The sequence below is a fragment of the Ornithorhynchus anatinus genome, chromosome 7 (genome assembly GCF_004115215.2).
Source record: "Ornithorhynchus anatinus isolate Pmale09 chromosome 7, mOrnAna1.pri.v4, whole genome shotgun sequence".
NCBI classification, from domain to species: domain Eukaryota; kingdom Metazoa; phylum Chordata; class Mammalia; order Monotremata; family Ornithorhynchidae; genus Ornithorhynchus; species Ornithorhynchus anatinus.
In genome coordinates, this window is record NC_041734.1 from 19,595,602 (window position 1) to 19,615,435 (window position 19,834).

General features: G+C 43.6%; 1 protein-coding gene across 2 annotated transcripts in view; it reads left to right on the forward strand.

The window, feature by feature from the left end:
- Positions 1 to 19,834, forward strand: part of ZNF521 (zinc finger protein 521) — a 374,463-nt gene that overhangs the window by 175,034 nt on the left and 179,595 nt on the right. The gene's annotated exons all lie outside the window — the stretch shown is intronic.

Genomic DNA, 19,834 nt, shown 5'->3' on the forward strand with positions numbered 1-19,834 from the left:
AGTCCTCCTAAAAAACAGGTGTCACAATCGCAGTTGAGAAAAAAAAATAGGCCTCAGTTCAGCAGCCCACCACGACTGTGTTTAAGGCACAGTCCCAGAAGTCTACTCCACACTCGAACTCAGATATCCCAAGGAATTCCATTTCTTGATTTTGGAAATTGCTTCCGGGGTGGGTTTTCCGAGGCAAGGAGAATCGGTGAACCCAGCACAAAGATTGCTGCCCCTGAGCTATCGCTCCTTGAGGGGGATTGCCTTCCCTCTTCATCTGATTGCTTACCATTGATTGCCCTCCTCCCCCTTGCCCTCTTTGGCCCTTCCGCTTCTCCCTTCTCTCCCGGCCCTGCTGCCATCTTCCGCTGTAACGACGCCTCCTCTCTCAGAGGCTGGGCTGCAGGGGTGGCCTAAGGACACCCAGCTTCCTCCCGGCAGGCCCTCTCTCTCCGCTTATCTCCCGTCCACGGTCACACGCACGTAGCTTCCACCCTTGGGCCTCGCTGTCATTAGCCATTGGTCAGCTGGTGGGAGCTAGCTGAAAGGACGGCTCAATTCCCACCTTCTGTCACGATGTCATCTGTGGGTGTGCAAACTTCCAAACATAGGATCCCCCTCCTCCTGGCCCCTCCTCTCCCCAAGGAGTCCCCCTTTTGATATATATCCAAACACAACTCTCCAAACTGACTAGGACGAGGAGGAAATGTAGTTTCTGACTCCTGTTCGTAACCGAACTGTGGTCGTGGAGCTAGTCTGGGGAACTGGATTGCGTGACCCGGGTTTTCAGAGCAGGGTTTTGTCTCTCGCTTGACCTGGAGCTTTCTGAAGTGAGTCGGTCCACCGTTACCAAACCCAAAAATGCAGGTCCCGGTCTTCCTGAAGCCTGTCAGTGGGGGAAAACGATTGCAAGAAAGAATGCGGGAAGAGCAGAACAAATTGCGGAACACTGGTGTCCGGTTTTCTTAGCAGATTGTTGCACAGATGTAAACCAGAAAGGGGATGATGAAGATTCTCCCACTTGCTCTTATCCTGTTCCAGAAACCAGACCCAGTGTTTAGCTCACAGATGCCCTTTCAAAATTTTTTGGCCCACTTTCTGATCGTTCTAATTACTAGCACTATTGCAACTATTTGAGATGCAAATATCTAAAGAACAAACCTGGTCTATAAGTTAATGAGCTATTAAGCACCGATGGCGTGTGGGTTGAGATCTTCTAGGTTAGTGTTAGGGCAGGGAAAGTCTACCGGCGGATTATCACCGTAAATTCCGGACTAATTGATATGGTCTCCGGCAGGCTCCATTGAAATAACACGTGATGTTTCTGATATGAATGAAACACATAGCTCTTTTTTTGGTAAAAAGAATATGATGAGTGTTCAAATGTTGTTGAAGGGTGGAAGATCAATTGTCAAAGAGTCAAAGAAATCACTGTTGCTTTGGGCTTTTCTGACACCTTCGAGGCACCCGATTCTACTGAAGTGAATTTTATACACTCTTCAAAGTAATGGACGTGGCGTCTCTTCTAACAGTGGATAAAAAGCCAAAAAATAAGGGTTCAAATTAAACGGGCACCTGTCAAACATGTTTTAAGGAAAACCAGTGCTTCAGAAATGATACTTATTGATAAAATTGATTGCCTTTATACTGCTAAGTGAGTCATCAGGGTAGAAAGGATCTGTGGTACTCTCCTTACCCAGCATCCTTCAGGATTATACTGCATCTCGGAGGTGTTCATCATCATCATTATCATCATCATGATCATCACCATCACCATTTTGTGTGTTTTTTTCCTAAGGGCCCAGCACTTGGTGTTATTCTGAATGTAATGCAACAAACTAAACAGGCATCTTGCCTTCCCTCTATAGATTTTACAAGCTGAAGTGAGACCGCATTAATATCAATCAATCAATCCATTGTATTTATTGAATACTTACTTTATGCAGAGCAACATACTAAGCCCTTGGGGGAGTGTGCATTACCAGAATCGGTAGACAAACAAACCAAGCTAGATCCATATATAGTGCATTATCCATGAAGATAGTAGCAATAATAATAATAATGCTTGTGGTATTTGTTAAGCGCTATGTGCCACGCACTGTACTAAGGACTGGGGTAGATACAAGATGATCAGATTGGACATGGTCCCTGTCCCACAGAGGACTCAGAGTCTTAATCCCCATTTTACGGATGAGGTAACTGAAGCAGAGAGAAATGAAGCAACTTGTCCAAGGTCACACAGCAGACAAGTGGAGGAACCTGGATTAGAACCCAGGTCTGTTTGACTCCCAGGCCACTCTTGAGATGCAGCACCTGAATATGAACTCACATGCACACCCGCAGTCACAAAGGTTTTGTGGTTGGCTGCAGATAGTCTTCCTGTTTTTGGTTTGCTCCTCGAAGAGCTGCTACAGATGATTTTGTATTCAAGTTTTTTTCCCCTGAACATCTCCAATACAGCTGTATATGCTATTTTGCTATCCTTTACCCTCTGCTTCTGGTTAGGTAACCTGGTCTGACTTTCTCCTGCTCAACAGTACCCGCATCCAATTTGTGAAGCCTCAACACACTCGAGTATGTGTGTGAATGAAAATACTTTTTTTAAAGGTATTCATTTAACTCTTACTATGTGCCAGGCACTGTAATAAGCACTGGGGTAGATACAAGTTAATCAGGTTGGACACAGTCCATTCCCACATGGGACTCATAGTCTTAATCCCCATTTTCCAGGTGAGGGAACTGAAGCACAGAAAAGTGAAGTGACTTGCCCAAGGTCACACAACAGACAAGGGGAGGAGCCGGGATTAGAACCCAGGTCCTTCTGACTCCCAGGCCCCTGTTCTTTCCACTAGACCATGCTGCTTCTCTGATGTGGTTTACACTCTGTGAGTGTGATGATCATTGTTAGGTAAGGGTTTGCATATGAAGTTTGCAGAACCTGGTAATTGCCCTCAATTCAACCTGTTAGTTTCCCATTTCCTCCGAAGTATCTGCTGTAAAAAGACCACCTCCTTTTCGAATTGCCCGACATAAAGCCGGCCTAACAACCACTGTTGTCTTCCGTCTGTCTTCTCCTGCCCTGCCTTCTTTGCAGCTGTTTTCTACTGTAGTTTGAAAATGTTTCTTCTTCCCTCCTGGCAACTTGTATAAGAAACCAGGGGACAATACAGCAGTAAGAGTCAAACCCGTAGATGGATGATGGAAGAAAATCAACAAACAGATAGTAACAGAATAAGAATTTGTCTTGCATACAGAGTTTAGTGTTCATCATTTTTTCTGGGGCTGTGCCATTTGATCCCTACATCGTTGTTGAAGAAGTTGTTCTCTTTAAGTTGGTGAATGATGGTTTTGGGTCAGAGAAGGGAATGGAGGAGTTCTTTGGAAGAATGGCATCTTGCTATTTCCCAATAGGGAATCCCCCTATTCCCCAAGCACATTAAATAATTGTCCTCCGTGTGCTTCAGACTGTGAGCCCCCAGGTCTTTCCTAGTGCTTAGTACAATGCTTGGCATATAATAAGTGCTTAATAAATGCCACAATTATTGGTATTATTATTACTCTGATGTCCTCTAAGTATCCTTATTGGACAGTGGAGTGTTCCTTATTTAGTCCTCCAGAGACTCTTTGGCTGATTATGTACAAATTCCTTTCGATGGGCTTACCTGTACTTCATCACCTTCATTTCCTTTTTGATTGTGATCATGGACCATCCGCTTGTCCTCCCCCACCATCTCCCCTCTGGTTTGGATCAGTCCCTCTCCCTTTACCTTTCTGTAGTCCTGTGTTCCTTGGGCTTGAAATTCATCTTCCAAAAAGCTTTTCTGGCTAGCCCCATATCAACTGCCAATCCACCCCATCCCATCACACCCCTCCTGCAGTCTTGGTAGTAAGCCCCTCTGGGGTGTTTTTTAGGCAATAGAATTTCTGTCCTGTTCGTGGCCTGAAATTGCCTGCCTCGTCTGTCTCCTAGGTGGAAATATGAGGGCAGGTGGTTCACCTCAGACAAATTCCATAAATCTCATTACAGCTTCACCTGTGTGCCTTGTAAGTTGTAGCTCATGGTGAATAGTAGATGAAGTTGAGAATGTCAGTGATGATGATGATGATGACGATAGCTCTTCCAATTATAGGGAGCAACTAATGAAGAGGAGCAGAGCCAGTTTGGGACCAAAATGTTATAGGTAACAGTGTCATGCCACATCCTCCTACCCCAAGTAGATGTCCTTTATGGATCCTTGCCATTCTTGACTCTGATTGTTGTGAAGGGGATCGTCCAAACTTCCTTCCAGTTTGCTTAGCCCCCATTCACCCCAACTGACTCTTTTGCTAACAAGAAGGGGTAGGAGGAAAGTAAAGACCGTTCTCCCAACACTCTGTCAAAGACTGCAAGAGTTTGCCAAGAGTCTCTCCTCATATCAGAGAGTGCACAATGCCTGGCACAGAGTAAACACCACAATTATTATTATATGGTCCACCTCAACCATACCCCATTGTATATGCTGTGCTCACTGGTCACGGGTCTGTTATTTCCAATCCCGAGTAGGGCAGCCAGCAGGCTGGAAAGGGAGCAGAGGAAGCAGAGAGAGCAGTGGGAGGCTCAAAGCAGTCTGGGAATGCCCATTGAGTGGCCATGTCACAGTGGGCGAGGCTGGCAAAGTGAGGAAACACTGTTGCACCAGCAGACAAAAAATAAATCTAGCAGCCACGCAGATGATTGATGGCAGGAAGGCTGTTGAAGAGGCGGCAGGAGTCAAAGTTGGAGAGGGATTTGATGAGGAGATTGAGTTGGAAGCAAGTGATATTGGGACTGAAGAAGGGTCAGGATTTGGCAGCTGAGTCAAGGGAAGGGCAGTGACAATTTATGACAACCAAGACTACTTGCTGGAGAAAGCAGGGAAGAGTGGTGTCCTCTGCTGGTTTTATTGTAACACATTGTCACAGGTCACTGTGAGCAAATCAGAAGGTTACTGAGTCCCCAGGCAGGATGCCCAAAGAGATATTGGAGCTGACAGAAAATGACTGTTTTATAGGGAATCGAGTTGGCATTTGCATTCTGGTCCTTTTTGTGCCATTGAGCTGCTAAAGACATTTCTACTTCTTTCCTTCTGACAAACCTTTTCTATAAAGATGGTGGAGTGTGTACTTGGGGTGTGGGATGTTATTGTGATTATATGGGTGAAGCCAAATCAACTGAGGACATCGTTTTGATCATTGTTGCTATTATTATAAAAACTGAAATTTAGAGATGTAAGATGATGAATCACTAAACAGTTTTGTTAGAGTCACTGAAACAGACTCCGAGGAAGATCATCGTGAAGGATTCTTTATCAGGAGAGATGCAGAGGAAAGAGCACTCTTTTAAAGAAAGTTAGCTCAGCTGGATAGGGAAGTGTCAGAAGCATCAAAAACAGTGTTGATGGTTACAGCACATCAAAAGTTATAGAATGTAATTTTTTTAAATTGTGTCAAAATCTTGCATGCATTTACGAACTTGCAGTAGAGTTAAATGGTGGAAATATTTTCTCCTGAGCTCAAGTATGCAGTTTATTACTGATATTGTGTCTTTTGCTTTGCTTATTTTGGTCAGTGGTGGACCAGTGAATGAAGCACTTGGCTAGGACTATGTTGGTCAGTCAGCCCGTCAATCAGTGGTACTTACCGAGTGTTTTTTTACCATGTACTAAGCTCCTGAGATAGTGCAGTGTCATAGAGTAAGTAGATATGATCCTTGCCCTCGAGGAGCTTACTGTCTAGTGTAAGCTAGTATGAGGAGCTCCTGGGTTTCTAGGCAGGTTTGCCATTGATTATGTTTTGTGCAGAGCACGGTACTAAGCGCTTAGGAGAGTACAATACAACAGATCTGGTAGACACGTTCCTTGCTCGTGATGAACTTACAGTGTAGAGGGGGAGATGTGTATTAATATAAATAAATCATTTATAAGGTACAATTAATAGGTATGTACATAAATGCTGTGGAGTTGCGGAGAGGTGAATATCACATCCCGAAAGGTCGTAGGTCCAAATGCATAGATGATTCAAGCAAGAAGAGGAAAGGGAAAAGAGGCCTTAATCAGGGAAAGCCTCTTGGAGAAGTTGTGCTCTTAATAAGTCTTTGAAGATGGAGAGGTGGTGGTCTGGAGTGGAATTCCATGCTACAGGGAGGATGTGGGAAAAGAGTCAGTGGTGAGCTAGATGAGGTCGGGGCACAGCGAGTAAGCTGGTGCCAGAGGAGCGAAGTGTGCAGGCTGGGTTGAAATAGAAGAGTAGCATGGTGAGGTAGGAAGGGGCAAGGAGATTGAGTGCTTTAAAATTTCTGTTTGATGTGAAGGTGGATAGACATCCACTGGAAGTTCTCAGGAAGTGAGATGAACATTTTTTTTTTCAGAAAAATGCACCAATATCATGCATTTTTCTGTTCTCTAAGTCTCAAGTCCCGGGAGAAATTGCAACTTTGAGGTGAGCAGCCGTCTTCTGCTTTCACATTTTGGTAGCTAAGGAGGAAGGAGCCCAAGCAAAAATCCACACCTCCCTTCCTCATCTGTAACCCTTGGTGAAATTGCCCTCCATGAATAAGGTTAAATGATTCGTGGTAGATTTTATGTTAACTCACTTGAACAACTAAAGGAGTTGGGCTTAGGACCCATGCCATATGCACAAAAGAGTGGTAAGGTGATCCATTGACAATGATACCATCTCAGCCTTTTTTTTCTAGGTAATTATTCTTCTTTCGCTCAGTACCGTTAATCCTGGGGTTGAAAATGCTCATTTGACAAAGTGCCCTATAAACTGTCAGGCCCTGGTGGGCAAGGAACATGTCTGTCAATTTTATACTACTGTCCTCAGCCAAATGGTTAGGACATTGCTCTGCACATTGTAGGCACCCAAAAACTAGGGACTGAACTGTCCAAGACATCCTGCTTCATTGAAAAGAGGATGAAAAACATACTTAAGACTTTCTGCATATCAGAAAGTCAATAAGCTAAATATACAAAATATCAGTGAATTAAATATGCATACAGCAGAGACCAGGTGGATTAAGTTTCCAGGAAAAATTGCAAAGCCTCAAAAAAATCATGAATAAAGGCACATGACCAAACGGACTTTGTGAGACAACAGACATTCCTGAAATACTTTGAATTGTTCTGCCAAATATAACCTGTTTCCAGATTTATGGACTCTGCTCAGTATTTATTGAACATGCTCCACCTGTGAGCCTGGGAGTCAACTTAAACAAGGAAGCTCGGTTTATTCTCACCCTTGGCTGACCTTTGACCGTAGATTCTTATTTGGAGCAACATGATTCAGGAGATTGAGGGTGTTCAAAATCCTCACCAAACCCACAAGGAAGACTTCCTGCATGAAATAGGGTTTAAAAGAGGTTTTTAATTGGGAGGGTGGGATGACAACCGTTTTACTGCTTACACTGTAGAAACCAGAGTATACAGTGTTTAGAGATTTGTTTTTATTCTGGCCTCACGGATCATCAAAAATCATTTCAGATTACACTCCTCTCCCCTCTCTCTCCCCGTGTCCCCCCCCCCCCAACGGTTTCCTTGATCAGCCATGATTTACGAATGCAACGTGCAAAGCACGATTTCCAGACTCCAGATGGAGTTGGGAGTGCTGACAATTAGGAAAACTGTCTTTAGATTTTTATAGAGGGCCAATATGTGAATACTTAAGGTGATACATTGGTGTCATCTTTACGGGGTCACTTTAAGAAAAAAAAATCAGGGTGCCACAGGCAGTAGGGTGCAAGGGTTAGTGACATTAAAGGAGGATTGGTTGAAGATGACAGATATGATTTTGTAACAATCCAGCAGCATGTACCTTGACCTCAGACTCATCTTGCCCCTTTAGCTAGGAGATAGGAAAGGTCACCGAGGAATCCGAAAATACCCGACAGCTTGGGAAATCTCCCACTCAAAGATACGACACCTTGGGATGGTAAAGAGGAAATGTGATCCTGCCCAGAATTTGGTGGTATTTGCTAAGTGCTTACTTTGTGCCAAGCATTGTACTTAGTGCTGGTATAGGTTGGATATAGTTCCTGTCGCTCATTGGTCAATTCACTATCCAGAATACCTCCATGCACAGTGAGGATTAGGAGATGGAGGAGGATAAAACAATTACTCTTCCCACCTTCAAAGCCTTATTAAGGGCAGATCTCCTCCAGGAGGCCTTCCCTGACTAAGCCCTCCTTTCCTCTTCTCCCACTCCCTTCTGCATCTTCCTGACCTGCTCCCTTTGTTCTTCCCCCATCCCAGCCCCACAGCACTTATGTACATATCTGTAATTTATTTATATTAATATCTGTCTCCCCTCTAGACCGTAAGCTCATTGTGGGCAGGGAATGTGCCAGTTTATTGTATTATACTCTCCCAAACTCTCAGTACAGCTCTCTGCCCACAGAAAGCGCTTAGTAAATACAATTGAATGAATGAATGGATGAACAAAAGCCTAGGATCCCTCAATGATGAAAAATGATCTCAGTGGAGAGTTGAACGTAAGGAAAGCCAATGAGCAAATCTGGCTCCTGTCCTCAGAGGTGGAAGCTAACATTGAATGCACTTGTGAACCCAAGCTAGATGCCATGGTTAGCAGCTGAGAATAAGACTGAGACTCAAGTAGACTCTTAGTGATGGAAATCGTAGGAACACTCTTAATGGAAATTTGAGGAATTATGGAGTACTTGTGGGGTAAACACAAGAACAGAACCAGAACCTGCCAAGCTCATTGTCAGCAGGGAATGTATCTGTTATTGTTATGTTGTTCTCTCCCAAGTGCTTAGTACAGTGCTCTGCACACAGTAAGCACTCAATAAATACAATCGACAGACTGTAATACCCTTGTAATCTCCACAATGTTTTTGATACAGTTTCTTGAGGCACACGGTTATGGTCAGGTAGCAAGTGGGAAATTAAGAAGGTCATCAGACAGTAAAAACTGCTTCATTGAGACCCTCATCAGTCTGAAGTCAAACTCACCAACCCCAATATCTTACTTCCTTTGCAATCATGCATCTTCTCCTGCCTTCAGGTCATCTCTGTATGGATGACTCATCAACCCTTTAAATTCCATGTGGTGTAACTGAACTCCTCATTTCTGTTCTCCTAATTCTCCTCTCCCAGTCCCAGAAGTTTGAGTTCAAAGAAAACTAACACGATTTAGAGACCAACTAAGTGTAGGGGGCGAAATACGGAAAAGTCATCTTTGACGTCTTCCATAATGTTTTACTGATTCTCCTCTTCCATTCCACTCCTTTAGCATTTACCCTCATTATTATTATTATTATGGTATTTGTTAAGCACTTACTATGTGCCAAACACTATTCTAAGCGCTGGGGGCTCTAGGGTAGATACAAGACAGGTTGATCACAGTCCCTGTCCCACATGGGGCTCACAGTTTCACTCCCCATTTTACAGATGAGGTAACTGAGGCACAGAAAAGTTAAGTGACTTGCCCAAGGTCACACATCAGACAAGTGGCAGAGCTGGGATTACAACTCACGTCCTTTGAATCCCAAACCCATACTCTTGACACTAGGCCATGTTGCTGGTCCCAGCCCTGGTCACCTCCCTCCTAGACAGTGAGTGCTCAGTAAATACCATTGACTGGTTGTCACCTCCTTACTGGTCTCCCTGCCTCCAGCCTCTCCCCTCTTCAGTCTGTTTTTCATTCACATGTCGGGTCATTTTTCTAAAGTATTGCTCCCCTCCTCAGAAACCTTGAATGATTGCTCATTTCTTTCCACATCAAGCAGAAACTCTTACCCATTAGAGTCAAGGCCCTCCTGCAGCTGTGACCTTCTGACCTTCCAACTCTCTTCTTTCTTTTCAGCTTCCATTCTTTGCCCCTCCCAAGCTGTCTTGGCCTAGTGGATAGAGCACAGGCTTGGGAGTCAGAAGGACCTGGCCTCTAATCCCAGCTCTGCCACTTGTCTGCTGTGGGACCTTGGACAAGTTGCTTCACTTCTCTGTGCCTCAGTTACCTCATCTGTAAAATGGAGATTAAGACTGTGAGCCCAATGTGGGACAGGGACTATCCAGTCTACCTTGTATCTACCCCAGCGCTAAGAGGCACATAGCAAGTGCTAAATAAACACCACAATTATTCTTATTGCCTTTACCTTGCTACTGAATTTCCCTTCTTCACCCTGCATGGAATTCCTCTTCAGTCAAACCACCATCCTCCCCACCTTCGAAGCCCTCCTAAAATTTCACCCCTTCCAGGCAGGCTTCCCAGAATAATCCTTAAATCGTTCATTCATTCAATCGTATTTATTGAGCACTTACTGTGTGCAGAGCACTGTGCTAAGTACTTGGAAAGGACAATTTGGTAGCAGAGACAATCCCTACCCAACAGTGGGCTCACAGTCTAGAAGGGGGAGACAGACAACAAACAAAACAAGTAGACAGGCATCAATTGCATCAAAATAGATAAATAGAATTTTAGATATATACGCATCATTAATAAATAGAAAAATATGTGGGGTGGGGAAGGGGGTAAAGCAGACAGAGGGAGTAGGGGTGATGGGGAAGGGAGGAGGAGCAGAGGAAAAGGGGGCTCAGTCTGGGAAGGCCTCCTTGAGGAGGTGAGCTCTCAGTAGGGTTTTGAAGGGGGCAAGAGAGCTAGTTTGGCAGACGTGAGGAGGGAGGGCATTCCAGGCCAGTGGTAGGTCATGGGACAGGGGTCGATGGCGGGACAGACGAGAATGAGGCACCATGAGGAGGTTAGTGGCAGAGGAGTGGAGTGTGAGGGCTGGGCTGTAGAAGGAGAGAAGGGAGGTAAGGTGGGAGAGGCAAAGTGATGGAGAGCTTTAAAACCAATAGTGAGTTTGTGTTTGATATGGAGGTTGATACGCAACCGCTGGAGATTTTTGAGGAGGGGGGTGACATCCCCAGAACGTTTCTATAGAAAGATAATCCGGGTGTATAGAAGTGAAGTATAGACTGAAGCAGAGAGGGATGGGAAGATGGGAGATCAGAAAGGAGGCTGATGCAGTAATCTAGTGGGGATATGATGAGAGATTGTACCAACAAGGTAGCTGTTCGGATGGAGAGGAAAGGGCAGATCTTGGCGATGTTGTGAAGGTGAGACCGGCAGGTTTTGGTGATGGATTGGATGTTTGGAGTGAATGAGAGAGCAGAGTCAAGGATGACACCAAGGTTGCGGACTTGTGAGACGGGAAGGATGATAGTGCCGCCACAGTGATGAGAAAGTCAGAGAGAGGACATGGTTTGGAGGGGGGAAGGTAAGGAGCTCTGTCTTAGACAATGTTGAGTTTTAGGTGGTGGGCGGACATCCAGGTGGAGATGTCCTGAAGGCAGGAGGAGATACAAGCCTGGAGAGAGGGAGAGAGAACATCCTTATTCATGTCATCCCATCAGCCATCGTTGGCACTCACAGGCGTATCAGTTTATCCCATTTGTTCATTACATTTTTTGCTCTTGTTTGTATCAATTTTTTTTCTCCATTGTCATTCCTTTTACCACTGTAGGCATACAGACTAGGCCTGCTGGTTGCCCCATTAGATTGTAAGCACCTTGGGGGCAGGGATCAGGTGTTATACTTTTCATGTTATACTTATCGTTATATGTCCTCTAGTATCCTTGCTGTTTGTTCAGGGGAAAAGACACAGATCTGTGAATCGGGAGGCCTGGGTCTTGACCCTGGATCTGCCCACAGGGGCATGCCTGCTGGGGCTATGCCATCAGTAACGATGATTTATGACCCCCTCTCCCCATCCCGCAGCACTGGTGTATATAAGTACATTTCTATTAATATTAATACCTGTTTTACTTGTTCTGATGTATATATATATATATATAATTCTATTTATAGTGATGCTATTGATGCCTATTCACTTGTTTTGATGTCTGTCTCCCCCCTTCTAAATTGTGAGTCCAATGTGGGCAGGGATTGTCTCTAAATGTTGCTGAATTGTATTTTCCAAGAGCTTAGTACAGTGCTCTGCACACAGTAAGCCCTCAATAAATACGATCGAATGAAGGAATGGGCCTCAGTTATCTCATTTGTAAAATGGAGATTGAGACTGTGAGCCCCACATGGGACAGGAACTGTGTCCAACCCAATAACTACTACTATTACTAAACTCCAGGATGATGGATGATTCCATCACCATGTGCCCAAAAGCCTATTATAGTTCTGTGCAACAAATAGGTGCTCAGTGCTCAGTACAGCACTCTCCACATCTTTTTTTAAATGGTATTTATCAAGCACTTACTATGTGCCAAGCATTGTACTAAACTCTGGGGATGGTACAAATTAATCTGATGGGACACAGTCCATGTCCCACATGGGGCTCACCATCTTAATCCCCGTTTTATAGATGAGGTAACTGAGACACAGAGAAGTTAAGTGACTTGCCCAAGCTCACACAGCAGGCAAGTGACAGAGCTGGAATTAGAACCCAAGTTCTCTGATTCCCAGGTCCGCGCTCTATCCATAAGTCCACACTGCTTCCTTGGTGCTTAATGAATGAGGCTGCTGCTGATTAGGATTTAAGGCATTTTGGAATAGATGAACAGCGATATTTTCCCCCTTGGGTGATTTGTGCCAAGCTTTGCAGTTGACATGAAGTATGGGGGACCTTAACTGATGAAAGTAAAACCACCATTCAGTACATAGCCCCAAAGATAGGGGTATGAGGAAGCAATAAAAAAGAATTAATCTGGAACAGCAGGGGAGATAACTTGTTAGGTTGGAAGAGAAAAGGAAAGGTGAGAAGGAAAATAAATATATGAGTTAATCAATTGTTGGAGCACCGGGTTCAGGAACAGGTGAGGGAAATCTGAAAAATAACACAAGGGTCATGCCGGGTGTGCCTGGGCGTGAAGAATAATAAAGGCAACGAGGAGAAGGCTTTGATGTTGTTGGCTAGAACACTATGGGAAACTTAACTGAGCACTGGTGAATGAAGAACCATATGTGTGAATTCTAAAACGATGAAGCACAGAGCAAACCTCCAGTCTTTTCAGGAGCTGGAGCTTGCTCTGTGCTTCATCATTTTAGAATTCAAGGAGTCCCAAGGGTGAAGGATATGAGTGGTATTACCCAAACCGCCATTACGATGATCCACTCCTCTCAACAGGTTCTCTGTCCTCAACTCTCAGGCCTGGATCTCGGCGGATGATGCCATCATCATTAGCAGATTTAACCCGATGGACTGCATGCGTGCTCGGTGCCGAGAAATGGATTAGGCCCTTGGGGATATGAAAAGGAAGGATAAGGCTTACTCCCTGCCCTCCAGGAGCCTGAAATCTAATAAGGCGAGCCTATTCCTTGCTTAGTTTTCCTCATCAACACACTGAAGAGAATGGAAAAGGCAGTTTTTTGTGTCCTGCTCTGTTTTGGTCTGGATGTGGAGGAGAACAGAGCTGGGTAAGAAATAGCTCCAGAAGGGAAAAAAATTGGACCATGAGTGTGGGAGTCTTGGGACCGAGGTTCTAATCCCCGTTCAACCACCTGCCTGCTGGAGCCATTTAACTTCTGTGAGATTCAATTTCCTCATCTATCAAATGGGGATTCAACACCTCTTCTCTCTCCCCCTTAGGCTGTGAACCCCATGTGGGACAGGGACAGTTCCTGGCCCATTATCTTTACTGCTGAATTGTACTTTCCAAGCACTTAGTACAGTGCTCTGCACACAGTAAGCACTCAAAAAATACAATTGAATAAATTGAATAAATGAATAAATACAAGCAAATCAGGTGGGGCGCAGTCCCTGTCCATGGGGGGCTCACGGTCTCAATCCCTGTTTTACTAATGAAGCAACTGAGGCCCAGAGAAATGAAGGGATTTGCCCAAGGTCACACAGCAGATTGTAAAACTGATTGGAGAAGCAGCGTGGCTCAGTGGAAAGAGCATGGGCTTTGGAGTCAGAGGTCATGAGTTCGAATCCCAGCTCTGCCACTTGTCAGCTGTGTGACTGTGGGCAAGTCACTTGACTTCTGTGTGCCTCAGTGACATCTGTAAAATGGGGATTAAGACTGTGAGCCCCACGTGGGACATCCTGATTCCCCTGTGTCTACCCCAGCGCTTAGAACAGTGCTTGGCACATAGTAAGCGCTTAACAAATACCAACATTATTATTATTATTAAAACAGCACTTCATACTCTGCTTGGCACATAGTAAATGCTTAAGAAATATTATTAACTGTGGCTCCCCATTATAAGCAGTGCCAGATTGGGTCAATGAGTCCTTCAATTAATCAATCAGTGGTAGTCATTGAGGACTTAGTGTGCAGAACACTGTACTAAGCTATCGAAAGAGTGCAATAGTCAGTAAACACAATCCCTACCCTCAAGGAGTTTACTTCTTGCTTTTAAGGAGTTTAAAGTGTAAATGGAGGTGGAAAAAAGGCACAAATTATTTTAAAATAAGGAAGCAGGAGAAAACAGTGCTATAGCTGTTGATACCAAGAGGCTGGCAAGATAAATAGAAAAATAAGGCTAAATGAATGAAAGTTGATATTAGGCTGTCCCTCATTTTAATGATCTTCTGGGGCTCGGTGAATTTTTATTCTGGTGTTACTTACAGTGCTCTTTCACTTCCGAGAATTTACAGTGCTCTGTCACTTTGAGGTAACTGCAATGTTTACCTTGCTTTGAGCCCTTTCCTTTGAAATATTTTGATTGCTCTGTTAGAATGATTAAAGACAATTTCAACATAACAATCAGATTGTTTTAGCATAGATAATAGCTGATATGTTCTCACAAGGTGCTTTTTTCAATAGAATGTGAAAGATATGAGAAAATTACAGTGGGAAAATTGAGTGTTGCATTTACATTTAGGCACACAAAATTTCTAATTTGAACTCTTTCCTTGTTATAAATTTGCATTGTTATTTGATCATGAAACTGTATTTGTCGTTCATTTGCCACTGTTTTTGAATATACTTGTTTTGGTCAGTTTGGCATCTTGGTGATGTCTGGCTGCACTGCTCATTATTTCATGTGGGAAACTATAGTTTTGCACTCTTTTGCTTGATGCTCTATTTTCTGGAATCGATTAGAAGTTCCGATTGGGATACAGACATATACATGATTGCTAAGGCGAAGTTTAGAAACGTAATATTGAGGGTGCTAATTGAGATATGGCCTTGTACGTGATTGCTAGGGAGAAAGTTACGATGGTAATGCTGAGGAAGGTTGTCGGATTGACAGGACCTGACTCAGACCACTAGTCTACCCAGTCCAAGTGGTCTGCCTCCGAAAATGGCATCAAAACTTGTTTGGGGAAAGCAAACGATGGTTACTATTTTTGACCCCCATTCTTACGGTTAGAGATATTTCTTCTAACATCGCCACCTTTTCCTCGAACAACCCATTTGGAACCTCTTTCCGGTGATTTTATCCAAATTCCTCTTGAGCCCTTGGAAGTTTTCAACCTAACCTCTTGTGGTAACTACCTATTAGGTGAAAGAGAGTTCCCTCGCTGTTTGCTTTGAACCTACCACGTTCAAACTTCACTGGGTGGCTCCACTTCTCATATCGGAGGGGTTGTCAAACGACAGATTCATTCTTGGCAAGGATAGGAGAGATCAAATATGAGTTTAAGCAGTAGAGATAAGGAGACAGGGATTTTAGCTCATTAGGAGATAAGGAAGATGGGTGACAGCAGGTTATAATGATTGGGAAGGGAGAGTGTTTGACAAAATCATTTTGGGGAGATTGGGGGTCCCCTGAATCTAAGCGATGGGATAAGACTTTCAATCACTTCTATGTTTTTCTCATAATGCTGGCATCATGTTCATTCACAATGTAGTGTCTAGCAGAGTGCTGTGACCTCAGGAGTATGGAATGAATTCGTCAATGAAAGATACATTGCTTAAATGACTTCTTCGTCTTATCTTCTGTTGCGAGGAAGAGCCTTTTCCCATGTCTCCAACAACCCACTCTCAAAGCTTGGCCCAATTATCGTCATCCCCTCCTACAAATCTTTCACTTCCCTCCACATACCTTGGGTTCATTGGCACTCCTAAGCATTTCTCAGTTTACCCTGCTTTGAGCCCTTTCCTTCATTCCGTTGAAATACTTTGATTGATCTGTTAGGATGATTAAAGACAGTGTCAACATAATTATCACATTGGTTTAGCATAAATAATAGCAGATCTCTTCTCATAGGTGCTTTTACATAGATGTCTTACATAGTATATTCCTATGCTTATGAATATATTATTCCTATTTTTTTATAAGCATACTCTTTCTGCATAGTATAATTTATCAATTTATGTCCCTTTGTCTTGTCCATTATATTCTAAGCTCCTAAGCTTCCAGAGAAGCAGCATGGCTTAGTGGAAAAAGCCCGGGCTTGGGAGTCAGAGGTCATGGGTTCTAATCCCAGCTATGCCTCTTATCAGCTGTGTGACTTTGGGAAAGTCACTTAACTTCTCTATACCTCAGTTACCTCATCTGTAAAATGGGGATTAAGACTGTGAGCTAGCCGCACATGGGACAACCTGATTACGTTGTATCTACCCCAGCGCTTAGAACAGTGCTTGGCACATAGTAAGCGCTTAACAAATACCATCATCATCATTCTTGAGGGCAAGGATCACACTTTCTTTTTTGCATCCTCCCAAGGCCTTGTACAATGCTTTGCACAGGGTAGGGGCTCAGAAAATGCTAGTAATGATATCATGGTGGTGAACTTGTCAGCTGTGGGACTGTGGGCAAGTCACTTCGCTTCTCTGGGCCTCAGTTACCTCATCTGTAAAATGGGGATGAAGACTGTGAGCCTCATGTGGGACAACCCTGTATCTCCCCCAGCGCTTAGAACAGTGCTGTGCACATAGTAAGCGCTTAACAAATACCAACATGATGATAATAATAATAACATTTAAGCTTTATATGCCGAGCACTGGGGCAGATAAAATACAATCAGATTGGACACAGTCCCTGTCCGACATGGGGCTCACAAACCAAGGAGGAGAGAGAACAGTCCTTTAGACTTAGAGCTCATTGTGGGTAGGGAATGTGTCTTTTTGTTGTGGTATTTTACTCTCCCAAGCACTTAATACAGTGCTTTGCACACAGTTAGTGCTCAATAAATATGATGGAGTGCACGAACGGGCATCATTCTCCATTTGCCAGATGAAGAAGCCGAGTTACAGAGAAGTTAAGCGCTTAGCACAGCACTCTGCACATAGAAAGAGCTCAATAAATATAAATAAGATCAATAAATATAAAAATGATGTATTTGTTAAGGGCTTGTTTTGTGCCAAGCACTGTTCTAAGCACTGCTTGGAGAAGCAGCGTGGCTCAGTGGAAAGAGTGTGGGCTTTGGAGTCAGAGGTCATGAGTTCGAATCCCAGCTCTGCCACTTGTCGGCTGTGTGACTGTGGGCAAGTCACTTAACTTCTCTGGGCCTCAGTTACCTCATCTGTAAAATGGGGATTAAGATTGTGAGCCCCATGTGGGACAACCTGATTCCCCCGTGTCTCCCCCAGCGCTTAGAACAGTGCTCTGCACATAGTAACTGCTTAACAAATACCAACATTATTATTACATTATTATCACTGGGGAAGATACAAGGTAATCAGGTTGTTCCACAGGGGGCTCACCCCCCATTTTACAGATGAGATAACTGAGGCACAGAGAAGTTACATGGATTGCCCAAAGTCACTCAGCTGACAAGCAGCATAGCTGGGATTAGAACCCACAATCTCTGACTCCCAAGCCCATGCTCTTTCCAATAAGCCACGCTCCTTCTCTATATCATAAATATGATTGATTGATTGATCCATTTGAAAAGCGTTGCACAGCAGATCGAGTGGAACAGGATTTGAATCCAGATCCAGTGATACTCAGGCCTGTACTCTTTGCACTAGGCCACGCTGATGATGATGTTGATGCAGAAGATGTTGGAGAGGAGGAGGTGGAGCAGGAGGAGGAGAGGTGGAGCAGGAGGAGGAATAATTAGGCTTTCCCTGATTTGATCAGAGTCCGAGGAAAATCATGATGAAAAACATTGAAATTGAAAAGCTGAGAAAGTGAAAGGAAATAATAGGCCAAGGGTACCAACCATTCAAGAAAAATGATTTCTGCCCCCAGTCCAATGTTGGGCCTTGATTTCAGCCATCAATCCTCACTCAATAGAAAATAGTAAAGTGTAGGCCAGTGGATGGAAATGTAAGTAGGAAGTCATCATGGCAGGGAACATAAAATCCCTAGAGGTTTGTGTTGGCCGAGCACCACCTCTAGTCTCAGGGCTTTGAATAAGATTGTGATGGGAAAAAAAAAAAACTAAACTAAAACCATTTTAAAACTGGTGAAATGGAATATGAATGTTTGTTTATCAGGAATCCCCATAAAGCATTTTTCAAACCCACAAAAAGGAAGGGTTTGGGTGAGGAGAAGTGGGTTTCTCTATACATGTTGGTGCTGGGTGATGTATATGGGAAACTAATGTACCAAAGTCTCTTAAGGATATAGGATATACCATATAAAAGATGATTTATAGAGGACATAATAGGAAAACTGAAAAAGTTTGAAAGAATAGAAAGTGTGTAAGGCTATGCCACAATTGTGAAAGTGGGTTTTGGTGTCTTTGGACTTAAAGAGATTCTCTAGTCATTCATTCATTCATTCATTCATGGTATTTATTGAGCACTTACTGTGTGCAGAGCACTGTACTTAAGTGCTTGGAAAGTACAAGTCAGCAACAAATAGAGGCAATCCCTACCCAACAACAAACTCACAGTCTAGACTGTAAGCTACTTGTGGGCAGGGAATGTCACTGTTTATCCTTGCATTGTACTTTCCCAATCGCTTAGAACAGTGTCTGTACACAGTGAGCACTCAATAAATATGACTGAATGAATGAATGAATGAACCTCACGTCTACATTTAGGATGGAGTGAGGAATTATCTACCATATTTTGAATAATAATGGTAATAATAATTGTGGCATATGTTAAACTCTTATTATGTGCCAAACACTGTGCTAAGCACTGGGAATAATGTGATGCAATCTGTTCAGCCACATTTCCTGTCCTACGTGAGGCTCCCAGCCTAAGGAAGGGGGAGCAGTATTCAGTCCCCATTTTACAGATGAAGGAGCTGGGCCATAGAGAAGTTGTGACTTTCCCAAGGTTGCACAGCAGGGAAATGGCAGCAGTTTTTAAGCAGTGGGGAAGTTGGAGCTAAGAGTTAATAGCTGAACAGTGGAATTCCTAGTCAGGGAGAATTTGGTGATGGTGAGAGGGAAGCAGTCTTCTTGCAAACTGAAAAGGATCCAGTTTAGTAACTGCAGAACACATCAATCAATCAATCGTATTTATTGAATACTTACTATGTGCAGAACCCTTTACCAAGCATTTTGGAGGGTACATTATAGCAGAGTTGGTAAGCACGTTCCCTGGCTACAAGGAGCTTACAGTCTGGAAGACTTACTACCTATCAATGAATCTATCTAATCTAATATTTATTGGATTAATATTTATTTATTAGGCAATAGGAGGAGCAGCATGGCTCAGTGGAAAGAGCACAGTATTGGAAGTCAGAGGTCATGGGTTTGAATCCCGGTTCTGCCACTTGTCAGCTATGTGACTGTGGGCAAGTCACTTATCTTCTCTGTGCTTCAGTTCCCTCGTCTGTAAAATGGGGATGAAGACTGTGAGCCTCATGTGGGACAACCTAATTACGCTGTATACCCCAGCGTTTAGAACAGTGCTCTGCACATAGTAAGCACTTAATAAATACCAACATTAATATTATTATTATTATTGCTATGTACAGAGCACTGTACTAACCACTTGGGAGAGTACATTCCAATAGAATAGTTAGACCTATTCCATGTCCACCTCAGCATGAACACAGT